The sequence below is a fragment of the Neomonachus schauinslandi genome, chromosome 12 (genome assembly GCF_002201575.2).
Source record: "Neomonachus schauinslandi chromosome 12, ASM220157v2, whole genome shotgun sequence".
NCBI lineage: Eukaryota > Metazoa > Chordata > Mammalia > Carnivora > Phocidae > Neomonachus > Neomonachus schauinslandi.
The window spans coordinates 50,492,715-50,508,670 of record NC_058414.1 but is presented as its reverse complement, the minus strand read 5'-3'; the positions used below and the strand labels follow the sequence as shown (position 1 = coordinate 50,508,670).

The following is a 15,956-nucleotide window of genomic DNA, read 5'->3' as shown; positions in this document are numbered from 1 at the left end:
ATACATGTACCCCAATGTTTATAGCACCATTATCTACAATAGCCAAACCATGGAAACAGCCCGTGTCCATCGACTAATGAATGGATAAAGAAGTTGTAGTATATATATATATATATATACATATATATATATATATATACAATGGACTACTACTCAGCCATGAAAGCTTGCCATTTTTAACAACATGGATGGAGCTGGAGAGTATTATGCTAAGCGAAATAAACCAGAGAAACACAAATACGATATGATTTCACTCATATGTGCAATTTAAGAAACAAAACGAATGAAGAGAAAAAAAGAGGGAAACAAACTAAAAAACAGACTCTTAACTATAGAGAACAAACTGATGGTTATCAGAAGGGAAGTAGATGGGGGAATGGGTAATATAGATGATGGGGATTAAGGAGTGCAGTGGTTGTGAAGAGCACTAGGTGTTGTATGGAAGTGTTGAATCACTATACTGTATACCTGAAACTAATATTACACCACTATTAACTAAATGGAATTTAAATGAAATTTTAAAAAAAAGGGAAATGACAATTTAAAGTTACAAAAAAAAACCAAAAATATTTAAAAAAAAAAAAAAAAAAAAGCAGAACCAAGAAGCAATCAACCTAAAATAAGTGGAAAAAAATGATGGAGAAAAAAATGAAGTACAAAAAAAGCTGAACAACTATAATTCACAAAAGGAGATCCTAGAAACAAATCCCTACATACTTATACTAAACACAGTTGATATGAAGATACTCAATTTACCAGTTAAAAGATGGAGGGAGTCAAACTGAATTTAAAAGACAGAAAGGCTATATTCTTTGGCAGAGCAAGGTTAAATTAAGAAGGTTCTAGGAAGACATATAAAAAATACTAACAAAAAAGAAAGGAAGAAGGAAGAGGAGAAGGAGAAATCTTGTGCAGACATGTTGAAAACAGACAAAAAAGACTTAAGAGGGAAAATATTAGAAAACATATAAGGGTACATATAAAATAATATGAAAGTTTAATTAACAACAACAACAAGTTTAAACCTAGGAACATCAGCTCAAAATGTTAAGAGCATAAACTGGCAGAACTATAAAGAAAAAATGAAAAATTCACATCATGGAAGGAGGTCATAACAAACTTTCCACAAAACAACCTAGGTTACAGAAGACTTGAATAACACAATTCTCTAGCTTAGAGATATATTAAATTTGCAGCCAATAAAATATATTCTTTCAAGGACATATGTACATAATTACAAAACTGACCCTACAATAAAGCAAATGTCAACAAGCTTTTAAAAATTAGTACTTATAATGGAATATTATTCAGCCTTAAAAACAAACCCTGACATGTGCAACAACATGGATGAACCTTAAAGGCATTATGCTAAGTGAAATAAACCAGTGACAAAAGACAAATACTATGTGATTCCACTTACATGACATACCTAGAGTAACTAAATTCATAAGACGGGATGGTGGTTGCCAGGGGCTGGGAAAAGGGGTAAACAGAGCTATTATGCAAAGGGTAGAGTTCTAATTTGGAAAAATGAAAAAGTTCTGGAGAGAGATGGTAGTGATGGATGCATAACAATGGAATACACTTGATGTCACTGAACTATACACTTACAAATTATTAAATGGTAAATTTTTGTTATATATATTTTACTGGAAAAAAAGAATATCACAGATCATGTACACTGACCACACTGTAGTCAGAGATGTAAAGTGAGATGAAAAGATGCACTACATTCTGTGACAGAAAGAATTAATATAAAGATGGCAATTTTTCCCAAATTAATTCTGTAATGTTTCAGCTGATTCTAAATTTTGTATAGGAGATAAAAGGGAGAGAATAGCCATGTGAATTTTGAACACAAAGAATAAGCTGGGGAGATAGGCCCAACCAAGTAACTACACATACTAAAAGCTAAGTCATTTAACACAATAGAGTATTAATAGATTATAAATAGACCTATAAATCAATGGAATTGAACTGAGGATCCAGAAATAAACCTTTTCCTTTGGCCAACTGATTTTCACCAAGGGTACCAAGACAGTTCAAGGGAGAAAGAACAGTCCTTCAACAAACGGAGCTGGTTCAACTTCATATCCACATGCAAAAGAACGAAACCGAACTTCTTTTCTCATACCACACACAAAAATTTAACTCCAAAGGGATTACAGAACCAAATATAAGAGCTAAAATTGTAAAATTCTTTAAGAAATATAGAAGTAAATCTTCTTAGATACAAGACCAAAAGAAAAAATGACCCCCAAAGTAGATAAATTAAGATATAATCAGAGGTAAAAACTTTTCTTTCAGAAGGACACCACCAAGTAAACAGATAATCTACAACTCAGAGAAAATATTTGCAAACCACATACCGGATACGAAATTTGTATCCAGCATATATAAATAATTCTTATGCTTCAATAACAACAACAAAAAAAACCCAATTCAAAAATTAAGTTTCTGAAAAAACATTTCTCTAAAACAGATATACAAACAGCCAATAAACACATGAAAAGATGCTCAACATTATAAGCTATCAGGGATTTGCAAATCAAAACCACAATGAGAAATAACTTCCCAACAACTACATTGGTTTATAATCAAAAAGATACGTAATAGCAACAGTTGGTGAGAATGTGGAGAAATTGGAACTTTCACACACTTGATGGGAAGGTAATATGACATAGCCACCTGCTCACAAAAATTTAAACATGAATGTTCACAACAGCACTATTCATAATAATGTAGAAACAACCTAAATGCCCATCAACTGATGAATAAAATATGGTGTATCTACGCAATGGAATATTATCTAGCCATACAAAATAAGTTTTTTGTTGTTGTTCATTCATAAATACACAATCTTATTTGCTATTTTCAGGGGAGATTCAGGCATTAAACTGCAAGTTGATAAAATACGAATATCTAAAAATGTATATATACCCCTCAAAATAAATTTTAGTAAATTCTTAACATCTTTAAATTTAAAAACCGCAAGCCTATCTATTAAGTCAGGGTCATAAATGAAACAACACTAAATGACCAGAAACACCGCATAAGGTACAGCCCAAGGGCACCAACAGGCCTCCCTCCTCCAGGGGCTCTGCTGGGGAGATGGGTCATCTAGTGGCTAAAGAAGGTTGTGATAAACTGTTGAAGCCAAACATTTAACAATATACAACAGACTTTACATAATGGAGCTAAGTCCTAAATTCTGGAGTGCTTGGTTAATCAGATTATTGGCGAAGGAAAAGAAAATAGAACACAGGCAGAACTCTCAGAAGCATTTGAAACTAGAGGTGTCAGAGCCTCTGACCTACCGGTTAGCAGTCCCCGTGGTCAAATGAGCACAACTACCCTGGGAAGCTGCAGGTCAAGAAGCAGAGAGCTGCTCCCGCTGAGCCAGGTCTTGACTCTGAGAATCCCTACCTCCAGCTGAGAAAGGTCTGTTCTCAAAGTACTCAAACAGAAGTTTTTAAAGGAATCCTAGTAGCTTCAATGCCACGTCCCATGGGCAGAGCCCATGCGGGTTGTATATGAATTCTCAAACATCCCAGAAACATGAGGGAGAATTGCAGTTATACAAAGAAAACAGTAAAGTGCCAGAAAGAGACACTTGTGATGCACTGTAAACATCCAACTTCATTGTGACCTGTCATTTCAGCTCCAGAAGCCAAGTGGTCAGGTCTCCCACACGGAATCCCATCCCAGCCGAGGCTAAGGCACCAGCTCCTCCACAAGTCCCTGAGACGGATGCAGCAAAACTTCTACTTCCTTTAAAATTATTAAATAGATCAATGCAAAATGTAGCAGCACTTTGAGGCATTTCTAAAAGGTAAAAACACTGGATAGGTTATCCACACTGGGCAAGTAGAGATAACAAAAACCGCTCGCCTGGGAAAATACAAATCAGAAGACTTGACTGCCGTTCCAAGCCAGGGTCAGGCAGGAGGATCCTGGCTCAGAAGGCGGCCTAGGCCTCAACGCAGAGGCCCAGGAGGTAGTGAAAACGCATAAGCTGCGTCTGTCTTCAGCTGTCCACAGAGGCTGAAAAATGGCCAACCGATTGCACCTGGCAGGCAGGGCGGACTCCCTGGTGCGCGAACAGGTAATGAGCAACCTCCTAGACCCCGGGACCACAGTGCTGCGGCCACCTACCAGTGAGGCCCAGGCATGATTACACACTGTTTATGTAGCACTCAAAGTGCTGCCCTTTAATGATCTTCCGGCTCGGTCGGAAGCGTCCTGTCGCAGGCCTGGGCGGCACGTGGAAAATTCCAGCAGAGGCCCCCACCCGGATGCCCACTAGGCCTACATGCCTCCTCTGTGTGGGGACGCCCGGCCTCGCCACAACTGGTCCCGTCTCTCACCACCCACCTCAGATGCAGAAACAATTCACAACCAGATTTCTAGACAAATTGTCAAAAACAGGTTTCTTTTCACAGCCAAGCTTCTTCGACATGACAGTTGCATCTCGGGAAAAGGTAAAATGTTTCTTCAGCTGCCAACACTGTGTTCCTCATATCCTTGAAGCCCGTCCTTGCAAAATCCTGGCTTTCTCGCTGGGCTCACTGGTCATGCCCTATAGGGAGTTATGTGGCTCCTTGGAAACCACAGAGAAGCACTTGGCCTGGCCTTCACTCCGGTAACCGTAGGAAGAGCCACTGTTGACCAGCTGCTCCAACTTCCAGCCCTCAAACGCCATTAATCTCATCCACGCGAGCTCCTCCTCCCGACACTGAAGCACGTGGTACACCACACCTGTGATGTTTTGCTGTCTCGTTCTCTAATTTTATCCTTCACAAGTCTTACTACTGAGGAAACAGAAAATTCTGCTTCCTCCAACACTCCTTACTCTGTCCAGTTCAGCACAGGCACCAAGCAGGTGGAGATGCTGTTGCATCCTTGTCCAAGTCCAGGCCGGATGAGCCCGGCACAAACGGTACACTTAAGATTTCCGGTCGCACAGCATCTGCTAGGTGGTGAGGAAATACGTTCCGCCTTCCTTGCATTCGATGTACTAGATGCTGCGCCCGGGACCCCGAGCCGTGCCCTGCAGCAACAGCTCAGGCCGCCTCCCCCCACCCCCCAGTGCCACCCCGAGGCGCACTCCCCGAGGCGGACTGCGGCCTGTGCCCGCGACACCACCACACAGTCCTTCTCCACCAAGATCTCAGCAAGCCACACCGCAGCGCCACAGAGAACACTTTCCGGTTCAGGGGGTGAAATGCCTCCAAGTGGTCAAAAGGTACAAACTTTCAGGGCTCCTGCCTGGGTGGCTCGGTCATTAAGGGTCAGACTTGATTTCTGCTCAGGTCATGATCACAGGGTCAAGATGGAGCCCAACCTCAGCTCCACCTAATCAGCGGGGATTCCGCTTGAGATTTTCTCTCTGCTTCTCCCTCTGCCCCAATCCCCTTTCTAAAAAATAAGTCTAAAAAAAAAAAAAAAGTACAAACTTTTAGTTACAGATAAGTCCTGGAGATAAAATGTACAGCATGGCGACTGTAGTTAATAATACAGTATTAAGTATTCAAAAGAAAAAAGTAATGAAGCGCTGATGCATGCTACAGCATGGATGAATCCTTGAAAAAATTGTACTAAGTGAAAGAGGACAGTCACAAAAACCACGTTTTGTACAATTCCATTTACGTAAAATGTCCAGAATAGACAAATTTTCTTTTATGGAGACAGAAAGTAGTTCCCTAGATTAGGGTGGGAAATTACTGCTGATGGGCACAGAGTTTCTTTTGAGGGTGATGAAAATGTTCTAACATTGACTGTGTTGATGGTTGTACAGCTGTGTGAATATATTAAAAACCATTGAATTGTACACTGAAGTGACTCAACCATATGATACGTGAATTATAACACTTTTTTCATTATAGTGTGAAAGGTTTCTATCCATTACCTCACAAGATAAAATATATTTACAAATAATCTTTATTTCATTTTTATCTCACCTTTCTTAATTTCTCCTTTTGTGCATATTCTGTTAACATAAATAACATAAATAAATAAGTGGTATGCTTATATATTTGGAAAGATATATTTTATATCTATTTATATGGTATAATGGTTATATACATAAGTACCTGCTAAAATATTTGTATTACTTGTGATTAAGAAAAAAATTGTGGACCATAAGAGTTGGAGAGTAAAGTGCTCCTTAAAAGTAAAACTTTGATAAGGTAGAGGGTACCTTCAACAAATACCTAAGACTGTTTATTATTCCCCTTTTCCCATAACAATGGGCAGTATTTCTGAATTCTAGTGTGCAAGAGTGGCATCCAGTCCAGGAGAAGCTAGAATAACAAGTCTGTGCTCAACAACAGAAAGCACTCACTATTTCTATACTAACCTTCCAGTTCCTAGTGGTGGCCCCTTGTGGCAGAGGTCAGGCTCCAGGTAGATAAATTATTGTTCCCACGTACTCACTGGTTGCTTCCAGTGAGGTCAGGTCAGTCTCAGTCCCTTCTTCTCAGGTTCTTCTCATTCCAAACAAGAGTCTTTGCTTAGCATATTTTTCATGCCATCAAACAATATACAAAAAGGCACAAAGGAAAGGTAAAATTTTATATGTCAAATATTATCCTCATTTTCAAATCATGAGGAATCTATAAACAACAGTATGTCTCCTAAGGCAGAGCTGTTGGTAGCTGAACACTACAAAGTATTCAGGTAAAGCATCACCAGCAGAATCAGGGGGAATAGTTTTCAAGTGTAACTACCATTTATATATGTGTGCAATATGAGTGAGTATGGTGTGTAGTTAAACCATGATTCTGGATCGAGGCTTAGAGGTTTATTTTATCCTATAAAACAGAACCTATTTGACAACATTGTTCCTCCATTAGGTGGAATGTTGGTAAAAGTTACTACTATGTACAGAATATGTAAATTGATTCTGATGCATTTATAGACATCCTCAGATATAAGAGTTCTGGGAGAAAATACATTACTAACTTGGTTGCACTTTGCATTTATATCTGTGGTTCCTTTAGAAATGTTTAAGATCCAGCCACTTTGCAGTGCTCTTGGAAAATGACCGTTTTAAATCAGTGGGGATTTTACTCCACTACAGAATACAAAAGAAACCACATTTGAATTTTGAAATTAAATAAGTAGCTAGTCCATAATGAGTAATTTCTTTCACAATAAAAAGTAAAGAAAACAAGTTATATTTTTGTTCCTTTATTTGCTTTTTGGTTCTACATTTTTACAATTGCCTGTAGAAAAAAATTTCAAGAGAATAGATTGAAATTATTTTAATTACAGAACAGCCCAGAGGAAGATGACATTGTGCAATGGCCTAGACCAGTATCCTCTGTCTGGTTGATGGCCAATGAACAGTGCAGCATGAACAATAGAGCGCTGGTCTAGAAATAATAGCCTGAAGATAAAGAGAGAAAAATAGGGGTTTCTTTTGACTATGATGAATCTCTTGAGCATTTCCTTTATTCCTCCCCTTTGATAATTAGAGTCCAGATATAAAACAAATCAGAATGAGAGGGACGACAAGCAATATAAATCATTGCTATTTAAGACACATGAATTTGATAGATTTATCTTGAATAAGTGTTCTTAGCCTAGGTTCTCTGGACGAATTCTAATGGATATAAAACCCCCAAAATTTTGTACAAAGTTGTATTAGTATGTGCATCTGTGAATTTTCTGGAGAGACAGTCTGCAGCTTTCATCAAAGAAATTCTTAATTTTAAAAAATGTTATGAATCACAGCTCTAAAAAATGCAGTAAGTGGCCTTAATAATATCCCACTAATTACAACTTTTAGGTTGCTGTTTCCTCCACAAGCACACCTTTACCAATAATCCTAGGATCCGTTTGCTAAGATAAACGCAATATAATACACCTCAAAATACTTAAATTTTTGAAAGGAATGCCTTTGTAAATATTCCCTCAAACCTAAAAAATAAATATCACAAAAAAGGCATTGTAACTTAAACAATTCTGTAATTATTTCTTGACTTTGGTGGAATTTAATGAATTAATTAATCTGTTCACTCATTCACTATATTAAAAGTCTATTAGATGTTGGGCATCATGTTAGAAACCAGAAGATACAATGACAAATGAAACAGATACAGTCACTCCCCTACGAAGTTTATAGTCTAATGAGGGGGACAAATATTCATCAGTTCTTCACAAATAAATATAAAGGAGCAACGGAGGTAAGGCATATAAGAGAGTCAAGAAAAACTTCTCCAAGGAAGGGATATTTGAACCAAAAATAAAGAATAAAAAGGATTTAAGTTGACAGAGAGGAAGAAGAATGTTCCATGTGGAGGCAACAGCATGTTCAGTGTGGGTCTGGTGGTAGGGCACCTCGTAAGTAGCATGGAACTGGTGCAGGTCAACATGGATAATTATAATGAGAGGAGCCTGCGGCATGTTGAGTGAGACCGTACAGAATTTGCATCCTATATACCAAACAATGAGTCATGGAACACGACATCAAAAACTAATGATGTAATGTATGGTGATTAACATAACATAAAAAAATAAAATAAAAATTAATTAATTAAAAAGATAAAATAAAATAAAGAGGCTGAATCTTAATCCTAAAAGCAATGGCAAGTCAATGAATAGTTTTAAGCTCCCAAGAGTTTGGGCCTGGGGACTGGACATTCAGTGGGGTTGATAAAGACAGATTCATATTTTGAAATGATCATTCCAGCAGAATAACTCATATTTTATGTAGGGTGGATAACTTCATATTCATGCACCTTCCTAAGCAAACTAAATAAAGTTATTAAAAAGCATAAAAACTCCTAGGTTTGTACTCCAACCCTATCATTTTACAAATGTGAAAATTAGGGGAAATTTACATAACCTCTCAGATCATCTTTATAAAATGAAATAATAATGTGTATCTGATGAGTATGTTTTTTATTTTAAACTAAAATTGACTCTCTATTAGCAAAGTAAGGTTGTTGTTGGGTCAGTCTTCTACCTTATCTCTGGTCTCATGACTAATATCACAGTCTCAAGGTTGTTCAACAACGTTTGCCCACTTCAGCAACCATCAAATACGGAGCTTCTCAGATTCCATGCTTGTTTAGCTCCTCTGCCAGAATTAAACATGTTTATTTTTCTTACATATATTTTTATTGTTTTACTAAGATTTTATATTAATAAAGCTTCTTGTATTAAAGCCCTGCATAGTTATCAGGATAACAAGACAAAGCTTTGTAAATCTATTGTGATGTGTCTTATCTTAATATCTTTTAGCTATTGTTTTCTAAAATATTCCTGGTCTTAACCCTCAGGGGTCAATAACTGTTATCAGCTCACCTACCATGCTTATCACAATACTATTAACCTTGTTTTTTAATTAGTAACTTGGCCCATACTAACAAAGGTGTGCAGACTCTGCTGAGTGGTCTCACTTGCTGCCATAAATTGTCGACATCCACCAAGAGCCAAATTTTCCTTTATTAAACTCACTTTTCACGGTTATTTCTAAAGGCTATTGCCCACTGTATACGCATATCAAAGTCTTCAGTCCTGCTATACAATTTGTGTTGTTTTAGCCTCAACTTAGATTAACTTCAACTACCTGATTTTAGTAGTGTTCATCAAGTGGAAAAACATGTCTTTTTTTATTACAATAGGATATCCTTTTAGGTCTCCGATTTTTTTCAAATATTTTATAGTTTCTGGAAGAGCATAGTGGTTAAGGGGTATGGGATCTAAAGCTAGATTGCTTGGATTTGAATTCTAGCTCTGTCACTTGTTAGCTGTGTGATTTTGGAAAAATTAAATTCTCTAAAATGAAGATGATAGTTGCAACTATGTCATAAGATTTTCATAAGTGTTGAATTAGTATATTAATATACATATTTTATAATGGTGCCTGGCATATATTGAGCATTATGTAATGTTAGTTGTAGTTATAATGGTTGTCATCGATTATACCAGAGCTTATCAGCAATAACTGTAATTAATTCTTTAAACTTATAATGTGGAATTAATAATAGGGCAATGTTAATTACACTTTTGTTAAAACTCTCAATTAAAGAAACTTAATCAGGATAGCATTTTGTTAATATTCTGACAGTATATAAGAAGGCCTTTCCATTTGTAGCTTGAAATAACAAACTAGTACTTAAATTGGTACAATGATCATATTGCCTGTGGTAAGAATTTTTTCAGTGTTTGCATCCGAAATGACTATTTTCATAAATTTTAGAAGTTAAATGATAATGATTCTCAATTTCAAAAAGTTTTCCCAGGTTTCCCCTTATAACCGATCTTCGATAATTCTATCTTCCCTGAGATTATCCTATTTGTTGTACTGCACTGTATTTAAAATGTTTATCGATCTCCATTTATCCCTTCCTACTTCTGTGGATACAGACCAATAGATTTCTTTTTAAAATCCTAAAGGGGAGATAGCTATAACTTAGTATTAACAAAAGAACCTTGAAATATCTAAAAAGAACAAATGCATAATATTTAGTACTATTAGATAATGCTTCAAATTACAGTTTAAGATCCTGTCTGATATTATTTGGTTTATTTAGATTTAATTCTGAGTAGAGTGAGCAGAGACAATGTAAATTTCACTAACATAAATTCCTGGCATACATGAATGAACTCTTCAATTTAAGTTATTTTGTCTCTCTGAAAAATATAAAATAATATTATCATGCATATTTATGTACATATTATTATTAATAAAGTATCAAAATTGCTACTGAAAATTATATTTATGAAGTAAATCAGAAAATGTGCAGTAAGTATGAATAAGATATTTAAAATGATTATGTTCAATTATCACTGAACTTACCATATTTATTTATTACATGTCAGTAAACATGCAAAACCTAGTGTTACTGGTGTGACTTTTTATCTGCTGCATTCTTCAGCCAAAAAATAAATAATAATAATTATTGTTCACAACTTGCTCACAATTTGTTCACAACTTAGTAAAAGCTAAAATAGTTCTCATTATTATTAGATGGTAAGTCTGTCATTAGTTATACCTGGAGATTTCAAACCATACTTCTTAGAATATGGGGTTTGAAGTAAGGTCATTGGAGGAGGTTGCAATAGATGAGGGATGAGAAGAAAACTGAAAGTGTGTTGTTAACCATCTTTAAGAGTTTTAACCTCATTTTAGGGCGCCTGGGTGGCTCAGTTGGTTAAGCGACTGCCTTCGGCTCAGGTCTGATCCTCAAGTCCCGGGATCGAGTCCCACATCGGGCTCACTGCTCAGCGGGGGGTCTGCTTCTCCCTCTGACCCTCTTCCCTCTCGTGCTCTGTCTCTCATTCTCTCTCTCAAATAAATAAATAAAACCTTTAAAAAAAAAGTTTTAACCTCATTTTAAATGCAGTGAGTATTCACTGACATATTTTAGAAGGTGAAAGAGCATGATTATATTTGCATTTATGGAGGACTTAATACTTCATTTTACTTGAATGGAAATTGAAAGAGTGGTTATTGGCAGAGCTGATGAGTCATGACCAGTGGGCCATTGTGTGAGCCACAAATCCTTCATCCTGCCTGCCCAATGCTCCCTGAATCTGTTGGATATTTGCTTTGGTTGGTATGAGTTTGCTTTGTGTTTGGTGAAGGTAAAAAGAGGAGTTCTGGTGGGTTATGAGAGAAAAGATGGGACAAGATGAGGAATGGAGAGGAGCAAACAAGTCTGCCCTCTGTTTGGCCCCACTGAATGGTTATTGGAGCTCCAGGAGGCCAGGCCTTCAGTTAAAGGGTGAAAAGACCTGCTTTTGTATGAGATTTAAGGCACAAGCACTGTTCTTTGGTGCCTCCTATGACAAAACGGGTCAAAGTTTGAAAGAAGGCATTTTCTCATTTTTGGCAGAAGAAATCATTTAAAACTAAAGGAAATGAAGGGCCTTTTGGCATTCTGATGATTGATTGTAAAGCTTTGAGAACGAGGGATGCAGCAACTCAAGTCTGGGCAGTGGTGGTGGGCATGGCAGATCATGGCAGGAGTTGGTGGTGTTCAAGTGAGCATGGACTCATTCCTGAACACATAAGTACTAGAAAGCATTGAATCAGGCTCTTGTTCCAGAGTTATGGAATTGGGGACTATCATGACAGCAGACAGTGGGTAATTGTTGCAAATGTGACCTAATTTACTCACTGGCCAGCCACATGGATTACAAATGAACTCAATGAGTCCGACTACCAGAGACAAGCAGGAGACTCTATAGTAATCCAGTTGACAGTGCTGGGTGGTCAGACCCAGGACTGCAGCAATAGGTTGAAGAAAGGAAGATGGACCTAAGAGATATTTAGAAGCCAGAATCAACATAATTTGATGAATTGGGAAAATGTTCCCTACTTGAGGGAAATGGGGAGCAATGATGAAGAGCATGGATTCTGAAATCAAACTGTTTTGTGTTTATCACTCAACAGCTGTACAACAGTAGGCAAGTTACTTAACTTCTTAAAACCTCGGTTGTCCCATATTTTGAATTTGTAAATTTTGAAAAACAGTAGTATCTATTGCTAGTATCTAAAAGAGATTCTTGTTAAAATTAAATGAGATGATCCACCTAAAATATTTAGCACAGTTCTAGGCACATTCTACACATTCAAACATACTAAAAATTATTACCAAACTTGCAGAGTATTCAAATTATGTATAAATCAAATTGTTAATTTTAGAAGGTCCTATTAAATGCAAATTTTAAATGTTCTTTACCATTGTTAGTCTAAAATCATATTTATATGTATAAATGTACATACATATGCACATATGTACAGTTGGCTGATTTTCACCACTGAATAGTAACAAATGTGTTACATAGACTTTTTTCTCTATTCCATGTGCTCTTTATTGTTATTTAAACTCAAGTGGCTTTCCTTGTTAGGGGCATAGCACATAATTTTTCACTTAGCTCATCTAAGAGCAATTCATGTACCTTCAACTCCTGGGCATAAATGCTAGTCATCCTGTTAGATGAACAGATGTATCATCACTGACACTATCACCAATATGCTGATTGTTAATAGGCTAATATTCTGAATATTTAATTGCCTTTAGGCTTTGATTATACATGAATTTTTCCTACCAGAATATGTATCTATGTGTGTATATACATATGTCTCTATGCATATACATGTATGTATGCTGTGCTTTTGTGTACATCTGTGCATGTATATAAGTATGTGAAAATAACAGCTTGGAAGAGAGATTATATAAATTCAAGATTTCAAATAATTAAACAAATACAAAAGTGACATAAGATAAAACATCAACAAATTGTGATCATAAATAATCAAAATCCTTCTTCCCTGATATTTCTCAGGAGACAGCTCTGTGTCTAGGACAGCCCTGGCAGAACCCTGACTTAAGTCTTGAGAGGGAGTAAGGAATAGAATCACAGAGAAAGGAAGGTGCCCTATTACTTGCATGATAATCTCTGAAATTCCCCTGTTATCTTCTAAATGTATGAGGAAAAGAGTGAGTCTCTTTTGTTCATCATTAGATGCCCTAATCACAAATACAAATATATCACAGTGCTCAATAAATATCTGTGAATCAAGCTATACTATTTGGGGTTCTGAAAACTCTGAGTATATTTTTAAATTTTAATCTAGTTCTTTAAAAATACCTTGTTTGATAGATATAATTTAACCCATTTTACCAATGAGAAAATTGTTCTCTAATATGAAAGTGACTTGTTCATGATATATGGCAATTAAATATCTGGAATTGAAAAAAGATCCAGTGTTCTTTTTGCTTGGTCGGGAGTCTGTTTTAACAACTATATTAGTTAACAACTATGTTATTTTCTCAATAATATTTCAAATTATACACATGTACGTGTGTGTGTAGAGACAGGGTGGGGCGGGACGGGAGAGGAAAGAGTGTACTTTAATCTATATTGATTTCTTTTTTAAGATTTTATTTATTTATTTGACAGAGAGAGAGAGAGAAAGAGTACAGGCAGGGGGAGCGGCAGGCAGAGGGAGAAGCAGGCTCCCAGCAGAGCAAGGAGCCCTACGTGGGACTTGATCCCAGGACCCCGGGATCATGACCTGAGCCGAGGGCAGACTCTTAACTAACTGCCACCCAGGCATCCCAATCTACATTCATTTTTTAAATTGATTTTGTGAGTTTTTGTGTTCCACATATAACTGGAAGTTGAGTTTTCACTGTCAAGTGAGTGACCGTATTAGCTGGGATTGTCCACAGAGACAGCAGCTGACCTACACCTCTGACCTCCATCGGGCACTCTTTCATGCCTAGAATCTTCCCTCTCAGTCCCCCATTCTTAGCCCAAAGCTCTCCTTGTTGAAGTTCTCTCACTCCCTGTCTCCCATTACTGCAGCCTGTAGACCTCACTGTGACTTCCATTCCCTTCAGCCCTCTTTTGGCTTTATTTCTGTCCCTTTCTAGCATAAACTCCATTATCACTTCAAGCATCCAGAATACTGGTGTTTTTCAGGGTCTTTCCCCAGATCTGTAACCTCTTCATCAGTCTCACTATGTGCTTTCTTTATTTTTAAATTAATGTTACAGAGCGCTGCTAAAGAAAGCCAAAAGTTAAGCAGTAGGTGCCCTTCATTATAAATTCCGTCTCAAGCCTCAGCTGGCCTCTCAAGTCAGCTGGATAATCTGTCTCTATGTCCCAAGTCCCCTTCCTCCCTCTTTTCCCTTAGCAGCTCTTCCAAATTCCCATCATTCTCCGTAAACCCTTGACCCCACTCAGCAAATGACCTCACCTTCTACTTCACAAAGGAAATAGAGGCCAACAGACAGCAACTCCCTCAACTTCCTGCCCCCTCCTCTACATTCTTATCAGCACCCACATCCATCCTTACCTCTTTTCCTCATTTTTCAGTTGAAGCAATGTCTCTCCTCTTAGCCAAGGCTAATCCCACCACCTGTGATCTGGATTCCATCCCCTCCCGCTCCCTCAGGGACATGCTCCATCAATCATCCATGCTCCTGTATCTTCAGCCTCTCTTGGTGTACTGGCTCTCTCCCTTCTCCATACAAAAATGCTCTTTGCTTACAACTCAAATACACACACACACACACACATACACAAATACACACACACACACGCTCCTTTCCACCCCCCCAACCTCTTCAAGTTACTGCCAAAACTTTCTCTTTTCTTTCTTAGCCAAGCTTCTTAAAAAAGAAAATTTCCTGACTTTAATAGGAATACATGCTCATTTTAGAACATTTAGAGAATAAATATTTTCAAGGAAGAAAATAATTGCTCATAATATATACCACCCAGAGATGACAATTGTTAATATTTTGGTTTTGGATTTTTTTAGTTTTTTCTCCCCCTATAAAAAAATTGGGTTTCATACTGCATAAAAGTTTGCATCTTGGGGTTTGTTTTTTTTTTCACTTACTGTGACTGATTTCCATATTCTTAAATACTAAATATCTGTTAGTGGTTGTTTATTATTGCATTATATATGTAACAATTTAAATGCCTTCTTTATTAGACTGTTAAACTGTTTTCAATTTTTCTCTTCTACAAATAATCATAAACATGCTTCCTGAAGACAAATCCACGCTTTTTCTCTCCTCCTACTTACTTCTCTGCCTAAGACAATCTGTCTTCTACCTCCTTCATTTTAGATTTCTCTCATTAAAGTTACCAGTAACTCTTTACCAATGTTAAAGAGATTTTTCTGGTTTATCTCACTGAGCTTCTTTGAGGTACTCGACATTGTTAATGATTATTTCCTTGAACTAATCTTCTACTCCAGAATCCAAGAAACAATGTCCCTATTTTCTACTCTTCTAGGTCCTCCGTATCATTCCCTTTGCATATTCTTCTTCCCGGTCTTGCCTTAGAAAAATGGCTTCCCTGGAGCTCCATCCCCAGCTCTTGGCTCTATTACTACACTTTGCTCTTGGGGGTAACCAGTGACTCATCCTTCACTCAATATGTTGCTGGTTTCCAACCTGCATACCCAGTTGGGTTTA

The 15,956-nt window shown here is 37.2% G+C and overlaps 1 pseudogene; it reads right to left on the bottom strand.

Annotated features, from left to right (window-relative positions):
* Positions 1-4,516: 4,516 nt before the first annotated feature.
* LOC110579903 lies at positions 4,517-15,697 on the bottom strand (annotated as a pseudogene).
* Between the last annotated feature and the right edge of the window lie 259 nt (positions 15,698-15,956).